At 44.2% G+C, this 12,496-nt stretch overlaps 1 protein-coding gene across 8 annotated transcripts in view; it reads right to left on the minus strand.

The window, feature by feature from the left end:
* Nucleotides 1-12,496, minus strand: part of LOC111873321 — a 157,285-nt gene that overhangs the window by 75,106 nt on the left and 69,683 nt on the right. Inside the window, exon 1 of one of the 8 annotated variants that reach the window (XM_023867935.2) lies at nt 5,333-5,725. The exons of the other annotated variants lie outside the window; for them this stretch is intronic. The gene's annotated coding sequence lies outside the window, so the exon portion shown is untranslated. Of the gene's footprint in view, nt 1-5,332; nt 5,726-12,496 lie in introns of those variants that run through there. 8 annotated transcript variants of the gene reach the window in all.

Below are 12,496 nucleotides of genomic sequence, written 5' to 3' on the forward strand. Positions count from 1 at the left end.
AGTGTAAGAAATACCGCGCGCTCTCCTAACCCACTGGTTCCAACATCTGGTCCCTCATGCCGAGTTAAGTTGGCCATCACACAATCCTGCTACTCACTGTTATTCTGAGAAGAGAACACCAACACGCTACATACCGCGGCCACACATTAGCGTTTTTCATTTTGATTCCTTCAAACTGTACATGCCACGTGTCGAGGGTTGCACTAGGATGATCTGACGCCCTGGGTGAACGTATAGATGTCATCTCTATTAGGGCCCATTAACCAATTAAAGAACAGACTGTCTGAAGAGACAAGCGGAAGGATCAATGCCTCTAATACCAAAGCCCGCTACTAAATACTGCGCATTTTCATTCCATGCCGCAGTTTTTTAGTGGATGTTATTTTATGAGCTGTCAGCAGGCCAGATTATTTCGCTCTCAATGGCTCTACAGTCCTTATAGACCTTCGCCGCCTTTTCAGTTTCTTACTCTATACACAGTTGGTAGGATTTCTTAGACAGGACATCAGCCCGTCGCAAGACCACTACCTAAACACAGAACACATACACAGAATAAACATCCATGCCTCAAGTTGGATCCGAACACACGATCCCAGTGTTCGAGCGGGCGAAGACGGTACATGCCTTAGTACTGAATGATTAACTACATGGTCAGAGAACGGAGTGCTCTGCTTATAAAAATGATTTTCAGGATTTTGTTTTTATGTGGGTCTGAAGAAAAATGGATTATAACGAACGTCGTGACGTCCGTTGTAGAAATAAACAAGAGAGGCGAATGCTACGCTTTCTTCTGGCTCCACTGCAGACAAAAACTACCCACCGCATTCTGCATCTGTGTGGTGTCCTCAGCAACGTCCGTCATAAAGTACGTTCGTTGTAACGGACGTACATCGTGCGCTCGTGTGGGCCCAGCTTACGTGTTTCCGAGTACGGGGCATCAGCATTATACAGCAGATATGAGGATGGCCAATGCAACCGTTCGAGAATCCAGCAAGATACAAATATTTGGGAATGACATTAACAAGTCAAAAATAGACCCACGTTCACAAAGGAATGAAGAGCAGACTAAATTTGTGGAAGGCTTGCTACAATTTAGTTCCACTGGGTTCTGTCTCTGTTCCCGTCCCCTAGTTAAAACATAAAGATTAAAATAAACATATTATAGGTTTACTTCTTGTTTTGTATGTGTATGAGGCTCTCTTCATAAAATACAAGGAATTTATTGAGTAGCTGAGCAACCATTAGTTTCTCAAGAATGACTGTTTCATGGGGTTCGCAGTGTATTCTCGACGCACGTTACAAGTGGGGTCACTTGTCACCACGGAATGGCACGTTCTCAGGTTGCGAATACGAGACGGCCACCAGATATGGGGTAACTACAAACAAATTGAGTAAGCAGTAGCAGGCAGCTGGCAGGGGGTGGTTATCCAGCTTCGTGGCTGGGTGGGGGGAAGGGGATAGTAACTCGTCAGTGCGAACAATTTCAGAACACTGGACATGAAGGTGAAAGGGTAAAGCTATTCCTATAACAGGCCGTGGAGGACCACAGGGTTCTGAGACGTCGAGGCTCCCACATTTTCTAGACAATCGGCTCACAGATAGCGGTGAGGTTGTCAGCCTGCCGCGTCGGCCTCCCTTTACCCCCAGGAAGATTCCTGGTACTCATTTCTGTTAGAGGCTGAGTCTACCCCACGGCCATAGTGCGGCTGGAAGGATTAGGTCAATTGAACAATACAATTATTTCATTGGGAATCGAACCCGCGACCTTCCGGGTTGTAGACTAGTGTCTCAATCGACATGGCCATGCAAAATCAGCGTTTGATGAATAATCCTGTTGTGAAGTGAGCATGCTTGTAACAGAGGCCAATGAAAACAACAAGACTTTCCAGCAATGCTATTATAGGATCTCAGGTTCTCACAATGACGGTTAGGGACATAACGCCGTGTAGTCTTTTGAAAAGTCAGTGGAAGTTTCGGAAGAACATGTCGCCTCCGCTGAATGACAAGCCCAGCAAGAAACCAGCATGAAGCATGTAGCAAGCAGAGTCTTCTTAACAGTAGTTTCTTGCTTGATTTACTCTTCGACCGCGAAGATAGAGGCGACATGTTCTTCCGAAAAGTCGGTTAACTTTAATCGGTCTACAAGACGTTATTTCCGAGAGAGCAGAACTCTTCAAGGTTATTAATTCCTGGGGCAGCACCATCTTTCTAAGACTAAGTTCAGAGCGGTTGGATTCGAACCTTCTTCAGCGGTCTTTATGCAACCTTGTGATGGCCTCATCCTCCCTCCGAGATCTACTTCTTGTAAATAATTTAGAAAATATCTGGGCTACAGATAATTAAGGCTCGAATCCGGCTGCAGTGCTAAAAATACTAATAATTAAAGACAACGCATAAAGGTAAAACCGGTTTTATACTCGAAAAATTCAATGCAGTAAACGACATGCGGCCGGTCACGGTAGCCGAGCGGTCTAAGGCATGTACCGTCTTCGCTCGCTTGGAAACCGGGATCATGGGTTCGAATCCCACTCGATGCATGGATATCTGTGTGCGTTTATTCTGTGTGTAGATAGCGGCGGCCTTGCGAAGTGGTGATCAACCGTCCAAGGAGTCCTACCGACTATGTATAAGAACAAGGTCCGAAGGGCTGTAGTGCCATACAGACACATGACATGCGATTTCTTACAGTTTAATGTTATTGCGAATTTCAATATAACAAGAATAAAGAGTGAGTAAAGAGTGGCATCAGTAAGTACTGCAATACAAAGACTGTTCAATAATGTTAACAATACAAATAATTTCCGTGTCCAAGTATACGTAACATACAACAAACCCATTATGCATTTTCTCAAACACCATTCACGTATCACTGCACCCGAATACAGTTCTCTACAAGTTTCAATTAACCATTCAGAGACTAACATCACCGGAAAACACACAATAGGCCTGTCTGTCTGTCATTTCCACACTAGCAGGTCTTACCGGTAACATTTCGCTCGCTCTAGAAGCGGAGCTAATGTAGGTCACAGTCAGTGCAAATGCCACACAATGATGTATCCAGGGTCGTCTTTAGCAGGCGGTGAGTCACAGACACCTTGCGGGCTGGCAAAGCCTTCTATCAAAAACTTACCGATGAAGGTCATTCTTCCACAAGAACAAAATTATATTTCAATACCAAATTTCACGAACAATTGGTTCTAGAGGTAACAGACAGCATAGCGATCTCATAAGCTTAAGTCTGTATTTCAGAAAGTAAAGGAGGCTACAACACGAGAGTTACGCGACATAATTCTTATTTCAAAATCGTGCAAGTGCGCGCGATGATAAATTTCAGATTCCGCGTACTCCAATTCCAACCATAGACACCCTTACTTACTTACTTACTTACTCGTGGAGAAAAACATGAATAAGCACCGCAGGCAAACTTATAACTTCTTCATGGAGCTGAACCCTACTTCAGAAGCCATCAGTCAAGAACTTCCCAGCATTTTATGGAATCCGAAGGTTCATTACTGTGTTCACAAGAGCCCTCCACCGGTAATTATCCTGAGCTAGATTAATCAAGTCCATAGCATTCCACGCTATCTCTCTCAGATCCATTTTAATATTATCCATCCACCTACTTCTTGGCCTTCTTAGTGGTCCCGTCCTTCTAGCCTCATCCTACATGCATTCCTCTTCTCCTTTCGTGATACATGCCCTGCCAATCTGATCCTTTTGAATTGATCATTTTATTGATGAACAGTACAAGTTATGAAGCTCAAATTCAGGGTTCTTAAATGCTAAAGCAAATGATACATACAGCAACCACTGTGCTTTTAAGGATTACAAGCACAGTATTCCAATCTGAGACATATCAAATGACTCGGTCAGTTTTGTCAGAAAGTCATGATACACTCGTAAAAAATGAAAAGGTTTAACCAATGTGTAGCAGAATAAGAACGCTGAACAAGAAGGCAAGAAAAGATACAAACATAAAATTCTATAAAACTGCGGCAGTATCCATACTTACATATGGACCTGAAATTCGGACTCAAAAGAAAAAAGAAAACAAAAATTGGAACTATAGAAATGAAACTGTCGAGGTATGTAGCGGGTTAAACAAGGAAGGACCAAATAAAAATTACTAAAATTAGGGAAGAATGGAACATCTTTAATCTAAATATTAAAATTCTAGACCACGTTGGAAATATCGGGTTCTACGAACGGAAAGCAGACGAATTCCGAAGAAAACATTAATATAACAAACAAACAAACTCCGTAGCTTTAGTCCGTACGCGAACTATACCCACCCAGCGACCGCCGCTTTTCGGCGAAGTCAGTACCATCTTTAGCGAATAGAGGGTGTCACGTGGTCAGCGCAACGGATCCCCATGGCCGTTAAATTCGGTTTTCTAGACCGGAGCCGCTTTTCCTTGAAATATCTCCTCAATTATCCTCACGAGGCTGAGTGGACCCCGTTCCAGACCCACTACTTCTCAGAAAATCTGGTGGCGCCGAGAATCGAACCCGGACCCCTGGATCTATAGTCAGGAACTCTGACCACTAGACCACATGACGACGAAACACAGGAAGCCCCAAGCTAAGATGAACGAACAGACCAACACACGCTTCGAGAGGACGGAACAGGCCAAGCATGGCCTGCTCCATGAAGAAGAGGAAGATGTCAGAACCAATTCAAAATCCAGATACTGTCAACATCGGAGACAAATATGCAATGATGTGTTAAAAATTCATACACCACTTTAGGAATTTGAAGTTAATGGGTGCGAACTTACGCGGGTTCGATCCCGGGTCTGATCAAGTTGGATTTGTGGTGGTAAAGTGGCGCTGGGGCAAGTTTTCTCCGAGTACTTCGGTTTCCCCTGCCAATCTTCATTCCATCAATTGCTCCACAATCACCCTCACCTATCATCTGGGACTGGTACAATAGGCCAGAAGTGGCCGCAGTACAAGGGACTTAGTCCCACCCAACTAGCAATAAAAAAATACTCTCATATATGCAACGATCGCTTTCCCCTCATCTCTCTCATGCGATCAGTAACAAGCAGTTGGTACAACACTGTTAAATAATATTAACAAATAACACAACTTTCCATATACCTACAAACTGCATAGATCATTCTAACTTATAATCACTTAGGTGAAATACTGCCATATGATTGGCGGAGAGAGTACTGTTAGTTTAGGCGTGGCATTTCGAAATTGTTTAGTGGAATAACCCCACTAAATTTTATAGCACATTGTAATTCATTACGTTTACGTAGCTGAATTCTGGCAATTGCTCTCAATTACTGTTATACCCTGAAATAAAAGAAAACGTCTTACATACCGCAGACTCTGAAGTCACTAGAAACTCGGCCAAGGGAAGGAACAAGAAAAAATAAAGAATTTAAAAACACATTATCACATATGTTTCAAATCAAACGTTGAAGCACCATACACAAATCCTCTAAACAGAGATCCTGACACTATGTAATATAACTTTGTTTCTGAATTTAAGCGAATCCACTATTCAAAGATTATCCTAGAAGTCACAAAAACTTTCATAATAAACTCAACTTTTACTAATGAAAATTAAACAATATTGAAATTAGTTTTATAGTTTGTACGGGCGTTCCAAACCAATTTCATTCTATTTCACACTACGTGACTAGATTGTAGCTAATGTCCGGGGTTCAAAACTCCGATAATGCCAACACATCTGTCCCTGAACGACCAAATGCCCTACTGGCCCACCCAACAGCACTCACTCTCCGCTTCACTCTCTCTCTCTCTATCTCGCTCTCTCGGGCCTTGTCGTCTCCGCGAATCGATCGAGCGCCCTCTCTATACCGCATGTCTATAAACTGCGCGAATCTTTCCAAGAAACTTCTATTTCTGATTGGAGATGCGATACACAATATTTAAATTAACTACTAAAATACATTAACTTCAGAGCGAAATAATATTCTGTGTAACTAACTTCATGGAGGTGAGCCCTTCTTGAGAAGACGCAAATTGTGCAGCTATTCAAGAGCTTCCCAGCATTTTATGGAACCCGAAAGTTCATTACCGTGTTCACAAGAGCCCTCCACCGGTCCCTATCCTGAGCCAGATCAATCCAGTCCATACCCCCCCATTATATCTCTGTAAGATCCATTTTAATATTGTCCACCCACCAATGTCTTGGTCTTCGTAGTGGTATTTTTCCTTCTGGACTCCCCACCAATTTCCTTCTTCCCCATTCGTGCTACATGCCCTGCCCATCTCACCCTCCTTGACTTGGTCATTCTAATTATACTTGGAGAAGAGTACAAGTTATGAAGCTCCTCATTATGCAGTTTTCTCCAATCTCCCTTCACTTCATCTCTCTTCGGTCCAAATATTCTCCTCAACACCCTGTTCTCAAACACCCTCAGTCTGTGTTCAAAGCCGAAGAATATTACTGCTGTCATATAGAATGTGGTTGATATATGAAAGAACAATTCATTCGAAACTGTCTTTCATTCTGGGAGCCGAAAATTAGCATCTAACGTATCAAAAACTAGTAGCGTATTCTTTTCATCTTGACGGATTAGGCCCTTTGGTCTGTGTCTATTTCAGAATTAGGCCACTCAGAAACCACGAATCTTACAGACAGTTGCTAGGACTACTTGGAAGGGGGATGAGCTAGTCGCAAAGCCTCTACACTACACAGGCGGCTAACACAAACACAGAAAAACATCGACAAATATCCGTGCCTCGAGAGGGATTAGAACTCAGGATCCCAGTGTTCGAGTGGGCGAAGACGTTACTAGTGTTCTGAACTTTCTACAATTCGTCACCGATCCACTACGGACCGTGCTTTATCGGTCCTATCAGATCTGCTCTGCTTAGCATTGACGACAGTGGTTAGAACGCTACTAGTTCTTCTTTTTTAGTTTCCTGAGGTGGAGTGAGACTGAGTACACTTGGTACTGCGGCCACTGTTCCGCCTATTGTACCAGTCACGGATGACAGATGATGATGATGATGAAGATGAATGTGGAGCAATAGGTGGAATGAGAACTCGCAGTGGAAACCGAAGTACTAGGAGAAAAACTGCCCCAGTGCCACTTTGTCTACCACAAATCCCACATTATCTGACCTGGGTTCGAACCTAGGCCGCCGCGGTCGGAAGCTGGCGACTAACCGCCTGAGCTATGGCACGGCCTAGCATGCTGCAAATTCTTCATAAGGTAAAGCTGTCCCTGTGCTTAACTAAAGCACCACGCCATGAAGGCATATGGGGGAGTGGATGTACAGATCCACATTTTCTTGACCTCGGCACTAGCTGGAGGTGAGTGGTCAGCTTTACGCCCCGGCCGCTCTACACCCGGTACCCAGTCGATAGGAGTTTGGGTGCACCTCAGAGCAGCTCTGAACGACGTGGAGAAAATTCTTGACCTTACTAGGGTTCGAACTCCGACCCCTCAGTCGTCCAGCCCGTAGCCAATCGCTATACCGACTGCGCTATCGCGGCTCCAGTGTTATAAAACTGTGCAAATTCTTCGTAGCGTATATTAAGATCTTTGCTACAATAATGGCAGTGATACATGGACCCCTTGAAGAACAGATGAAATACGACTGGAAACAGGAGATGCGGCTTATACGATGTGTAGCAGGTTGTATGCACTTTGAGGGACAGGGACAGGAGAGACGAAATAAGGGCACAACTAGGAATAAAGGAACTGAACAAACAAATACACGAAAGAAAGAAATGTTGGGCGGAACATCTACAGAGGATGCCATCAGACAGAGCTCCCAAGCGGTTAGTTACATGATATCGGCCGACAGGAAGGCCAAGTAGATGGCTTGATGTCTGTGGATGGACCGGGCTAACAAGCATAACCCTTGCAGATGATACTAACGAATGGTGACGTTCTCACCTCATGACTCAAGTTACGCGGGTTCAAACCCGGCGGAGGTCGTGGAATTTTTAAGGGCGGAAAAATTCAGGGAACAAGTCCTCCGGGAGGGACTTTAAGCCGTGGGTCCCGTATCGTAGATTTACGGCACGTTAAAGATCCTCGTGTCTCTAGGAGATCTCTGAGCAAAATTAGGCAAAAAGTTTCCCGCCCAAGTAGTTTCCAATGCCTCCGGTAGATGGGGAAGTTATCGGATACCAATGCCAGTAGAGGGCCGACCTCGCTGGGAGAAAGGGGAGATAGCGGGCACCAGTATCGGTAGGGTATGGCGACAGTAGAAATTAAAGGGGGACGTACAATAGACTTAGTCGTGGTGCATGGGGAAACCCACCGCCTCTATACTGAATAACTGAACTGAACGAATGGTGAGATCGTTTTCACTAATTCAGTGACATAACATCTTTCAATACGATCACCCTTCCATATTTACGGGGTGTCGGAGGTTGGGACTTTACCAGGAATTTTCTGTGTAAGCTTCCCTTGGCCATTCTTCGGGAGTTTCTCAGTATCGCAGCCACACGCACTACGTGACGGCCGGTCGCAGGTCCCCACCCGCCTTGCTGTTGCAGCGGCAAGTAGCGAAGTTCGGCGTCTCTCGCATCCCCAAGGAGCGCCTATGAAAACCACACAGTCCGTCCGCCCATCTGTACGCATTAAGGCGCGTCCACATTACCCGTGCTCGCGTGACTCGCTATGCTCGCGAGTAATGTTGGCGATATGACAAGTCACGAGACAAGCAAATTTTTAATTTGAAAACTACAGCCAATAAATTAAAATACGACTACAGCCTATACACTACGAGTAAGTATACGGATCCTCACTCGCCGAAGCCTGGCGAGCAACTGAAGTAGTGTGGACGAATATTTACGAGCACAAGTAAAAGCCCAGACGAGTCTCCCGACGAGCACAAGCCTGGCGAGCACGAGCACGAGTAATGTGGACGCGCCTTTAAACAACTCCATGAATCGCTGAAGTGATTCTCATGACAGTTGATATCTGTGGACCCACTCCAGTCGGGAAACAACAACGGGCCCTTTACATGAAGTCTTCAAGTTTCCTAGCATAACTCGTATGGCTCTACAAATATTAATCCGGGCGACAAATTAAAAATAAATTCTTCACTGGCTGTCAGCCGTGTCAATTGGTTAAAAATAAGTTTCCAACCAAGTGACGCGGCTGACAGCCAGAGAAGATCCTATCAACTTCACTTTCTAATAAGCCCGTCAACTGTTTGGGAACATAAGTTCTGAAAGCAAACGAGATATTCATATGTAACCTATACAATTGGTGCGGATCACAGTGGCAGCGCGGGCTAAGGTGTGAAATGCCTTCGCCCGCTCGAGCACTGGAATCGTTGGTTCGAATCCCACTCAAGGCATGGCTGTCTGCGTTTATTCTGTGTTTGTTCTACGTAGCGGCCTTGCAACGGGCCGATTCCCCGTCCAAGGAGTCCTACCTATTATCTTCGATTAAGAAACTGAAGTGAAACGAGCGTTTCACGGATGCCCTATGCCCTCGTGAGGATAATTGAAGAGATATTTCAAGGAAATGGCGACTCCGGTCTAGAAAGCCGAGATTAACGGCCGTGGAGATTCGTTGCGCTGACTACAGGCCACGGAGTTTTTTTCCCCATTTTCGAGATTACGCATGTGTAGCGTTCGATGGCAGGATGGCTGATGAACGAGGAATTTTAAGAAAGCGGCCGTACCGTATTTATCGGGAAGGACCAAGGAAAATAACTAGAAACCTCAGTCAGGAGAGCCGGTGTCTCGGAAGAAGTACGAAACGAGCATCTCCGAATAAAAGAGCAGAGCGTTACCTCTAGACCAATGACATACGTCACTGAGTAACTGCAGAACGCTACTGATTGAAATCACCAAATTCCTCTCAATAAAACCCATTTCGAAAATCTAACATACGAATCAGATCCACCTTTATAGGCCTACCCCAGTTCTTTGAGACCCATTTTAATATTATATTGGTCTCTGAAGACAGCGACCCAATTTAAGTTTTAATACTACTACTAATACTCTGTACTCATCTCTTCAATGCGTGTTATATGCTCCTGCAATTGTTTCTCCTTGATCCAATTAATACCAAAATACATTATCCCTAGACGATTGGCTGACAGATCGTAAGAAGAATAAGCATTTCTTTTATTGCTATTGGGGTGGTACTAAGTCCCTTGTACTGTGGCCACTTCTGGCCTATTGTACCAGCCCCAGATGATAGGTGAGGGTGATTGTGGAGCAATTGGTGGAATGAAGATTGGCAGGGGAAACCGAAGTGCTCGGAGAAAACGTGACCCAGCGCCACTTTGTCCACCACAAATCCCACTTGACCAGACCAGGGATCGAACCCGGGTCGCCGCGATGGGAAGCCAGCGACTAACCGCTTGAGCTACGGCGCCGCCAAGAATAAGCATAAAACGGAGTAATATTTAAGGCCGTGGAATCTGTGTCCAAAATGAATTAGACGTGACAGGGCAGGCCAACCTAATACGTTCCGGCATATTCAGTTCTACTAAAATCGATTGCAATGGAACCAATAACGTTCTGTTCTGGAATATATTTCGTCCTTAGTGACTTATGACTTGGTATATGTGGGCAGTATAAACAGCACACAGCTGCCACGTAAAATTCCGCAAGGAAGTGAATAACTGCAAGTGATATCGACACGACACTGCAACTGCTGAGTTCGGTTGTTCGCTCCGCAAATATTATTCAAAACAGATGAAAAATTGGAGGAAGACAGACTACAGATTACAAGTGTACATCTCTCTGTAACAATACTGCGTAGGAAACTGTTTCAACGAATTCCAGTTCGATGGGTTTCAGTGCAGTCGTTGTTCTGAAGAGTCTATTCTCCCAAAATAAAACAAGATGTTGGTTTGATTACTTACAAACGATCCTGTTTTCTCACTTCGAGGGAAGAAAAAAATTTGAAGGTCGATCAAACAAAACAAACAAACAAACAAAACTCAGTGATTTTAGTCCGCAAGTCGGTAGTTATACCGACCGAGCGACCACCGCTTGTCGGTGAAGTTTAATGCCAACTTTTGCGGATAGAGGGTGTCGCGTGGTTAGCGCAACGAATCCCCATGACCGTTTATTTCGGTTTTCTAGACCGGAGCTGCTATTTCCTTTAAATAGCTCCTCGATTATCATCACGAGGCTGAGTGGACCCCGTTCCAGACCCACTACTTCTCAGCTTGAAAATAAAATTCTGAGAAAACATTTAATTTACATTAAATTCACGGAGCAGATTCGGCGTTGAGAAGCTAATATACGCTCAGCCAATAAGGACTACCAGGCCTTCTTTTGCAAAAAGTCTGATTATAGTTCACAATTGCGCGCACCCTGTCCTGAACCAGATGAATCCAGTCCACACCTTCAAGCCTTAATTTGTCCGTGCAAATATTATATTTCCACCCATGTCTAGGTCTTCCACGTTGTTTCTTTCATCCAGGTTTTCGAACTAGATTTCTGTGTGCATTCTTATCTCTCCGTGCTACACGCACTGCTCACATCACACTACTAGATTTCATCATTATAATATTCCGTAGAGTGTACAAATTATGAAGCTCCTAATTATGTAGTTTTCTCCAGTTTCACGCTGTTTCTTGCCCCTTTTTAAAACCAAACGGTTTCCTCAAACACGTATTTTTCTGACACCTCCAATCCACGTTCTTCCATTACTTTGACAAAAGAATTCCACAACCATTGACAAAAAAATAGGCAATAATTTTAATAATAATTTTAATGTCCATATATTCAAATAGGAGACATAAAGACAAAAGATTTGAAAATAAATGGTCGTAAGCATTTCAAGAATTTAATATACATGGTTACTACAAATGATTCATTCCATTTCAAAACACTATATTGGCCGCCCCGTGCTTTTCCGTTTCCACAGACAACCATTACCCTTAAACCGCCGATACCACCGCAGAAAGCTCTGTTTACATGGTGGTTCTTTTCTGTGCTCTGCTCTGAATGCACGCTGCACTGCAATAACAGATGAACTTCTCGCATATTCCAGCACACAGAAACTCTTTTCCAGCTCCGTCGCCATTTTGTGAGGCACTGCATTCATGCTGCCAACTGGTGTATCACGATGCAAACTTGGTGAGTTTGCGTTTCTTTTCATGTATCAATGTTACACCTCAGGGGGGAAGGGGTGAGAACTTATAATCACTTTCGTCTGTTATTCTCTTTCGCTAACATCTATGTTGCACTCGGCTGCCGTCGGCTGTCTTAGCTATGGTAGCTCGGGAGCGGTCGAGGACAGGATGGTTACTGGCGGGTGAATCAGAACTCCCTGCGTACATTTTCTACTATGTACACTGTCTATTTACAATAATAATTACATGAAGAAAAAGGTTAGCTTTTGATCTGTCTATCCTGACTTTTATCCTAAACTAATTCTACCGACCTTGGTTGTGGAGGGGAGGTGCCTTGAAACTGTGCTCCTATCATTGTCTGTCACTCTCCGTTCATTTCTACCCTGTTCTACCCTGGCTCTCACTTGGTACACTGGAGACTGCCTTATAATCACACAATAACACT

This window comes from Cryptotermes secundus, unplaced genomic scaffold (genome assembly GCF_002891405.2).
Source record: "Cryptotermes secundus unplaced genomic scaffold, Csec_1.0 scaffold223, whole genome shotgun sequence".
NCBI lineage: Eukaryota > Metazoa > Arthropoda > Insecta > Blattodea > Kalotermitidae > Cryptotermes > Cryptotermes secundus.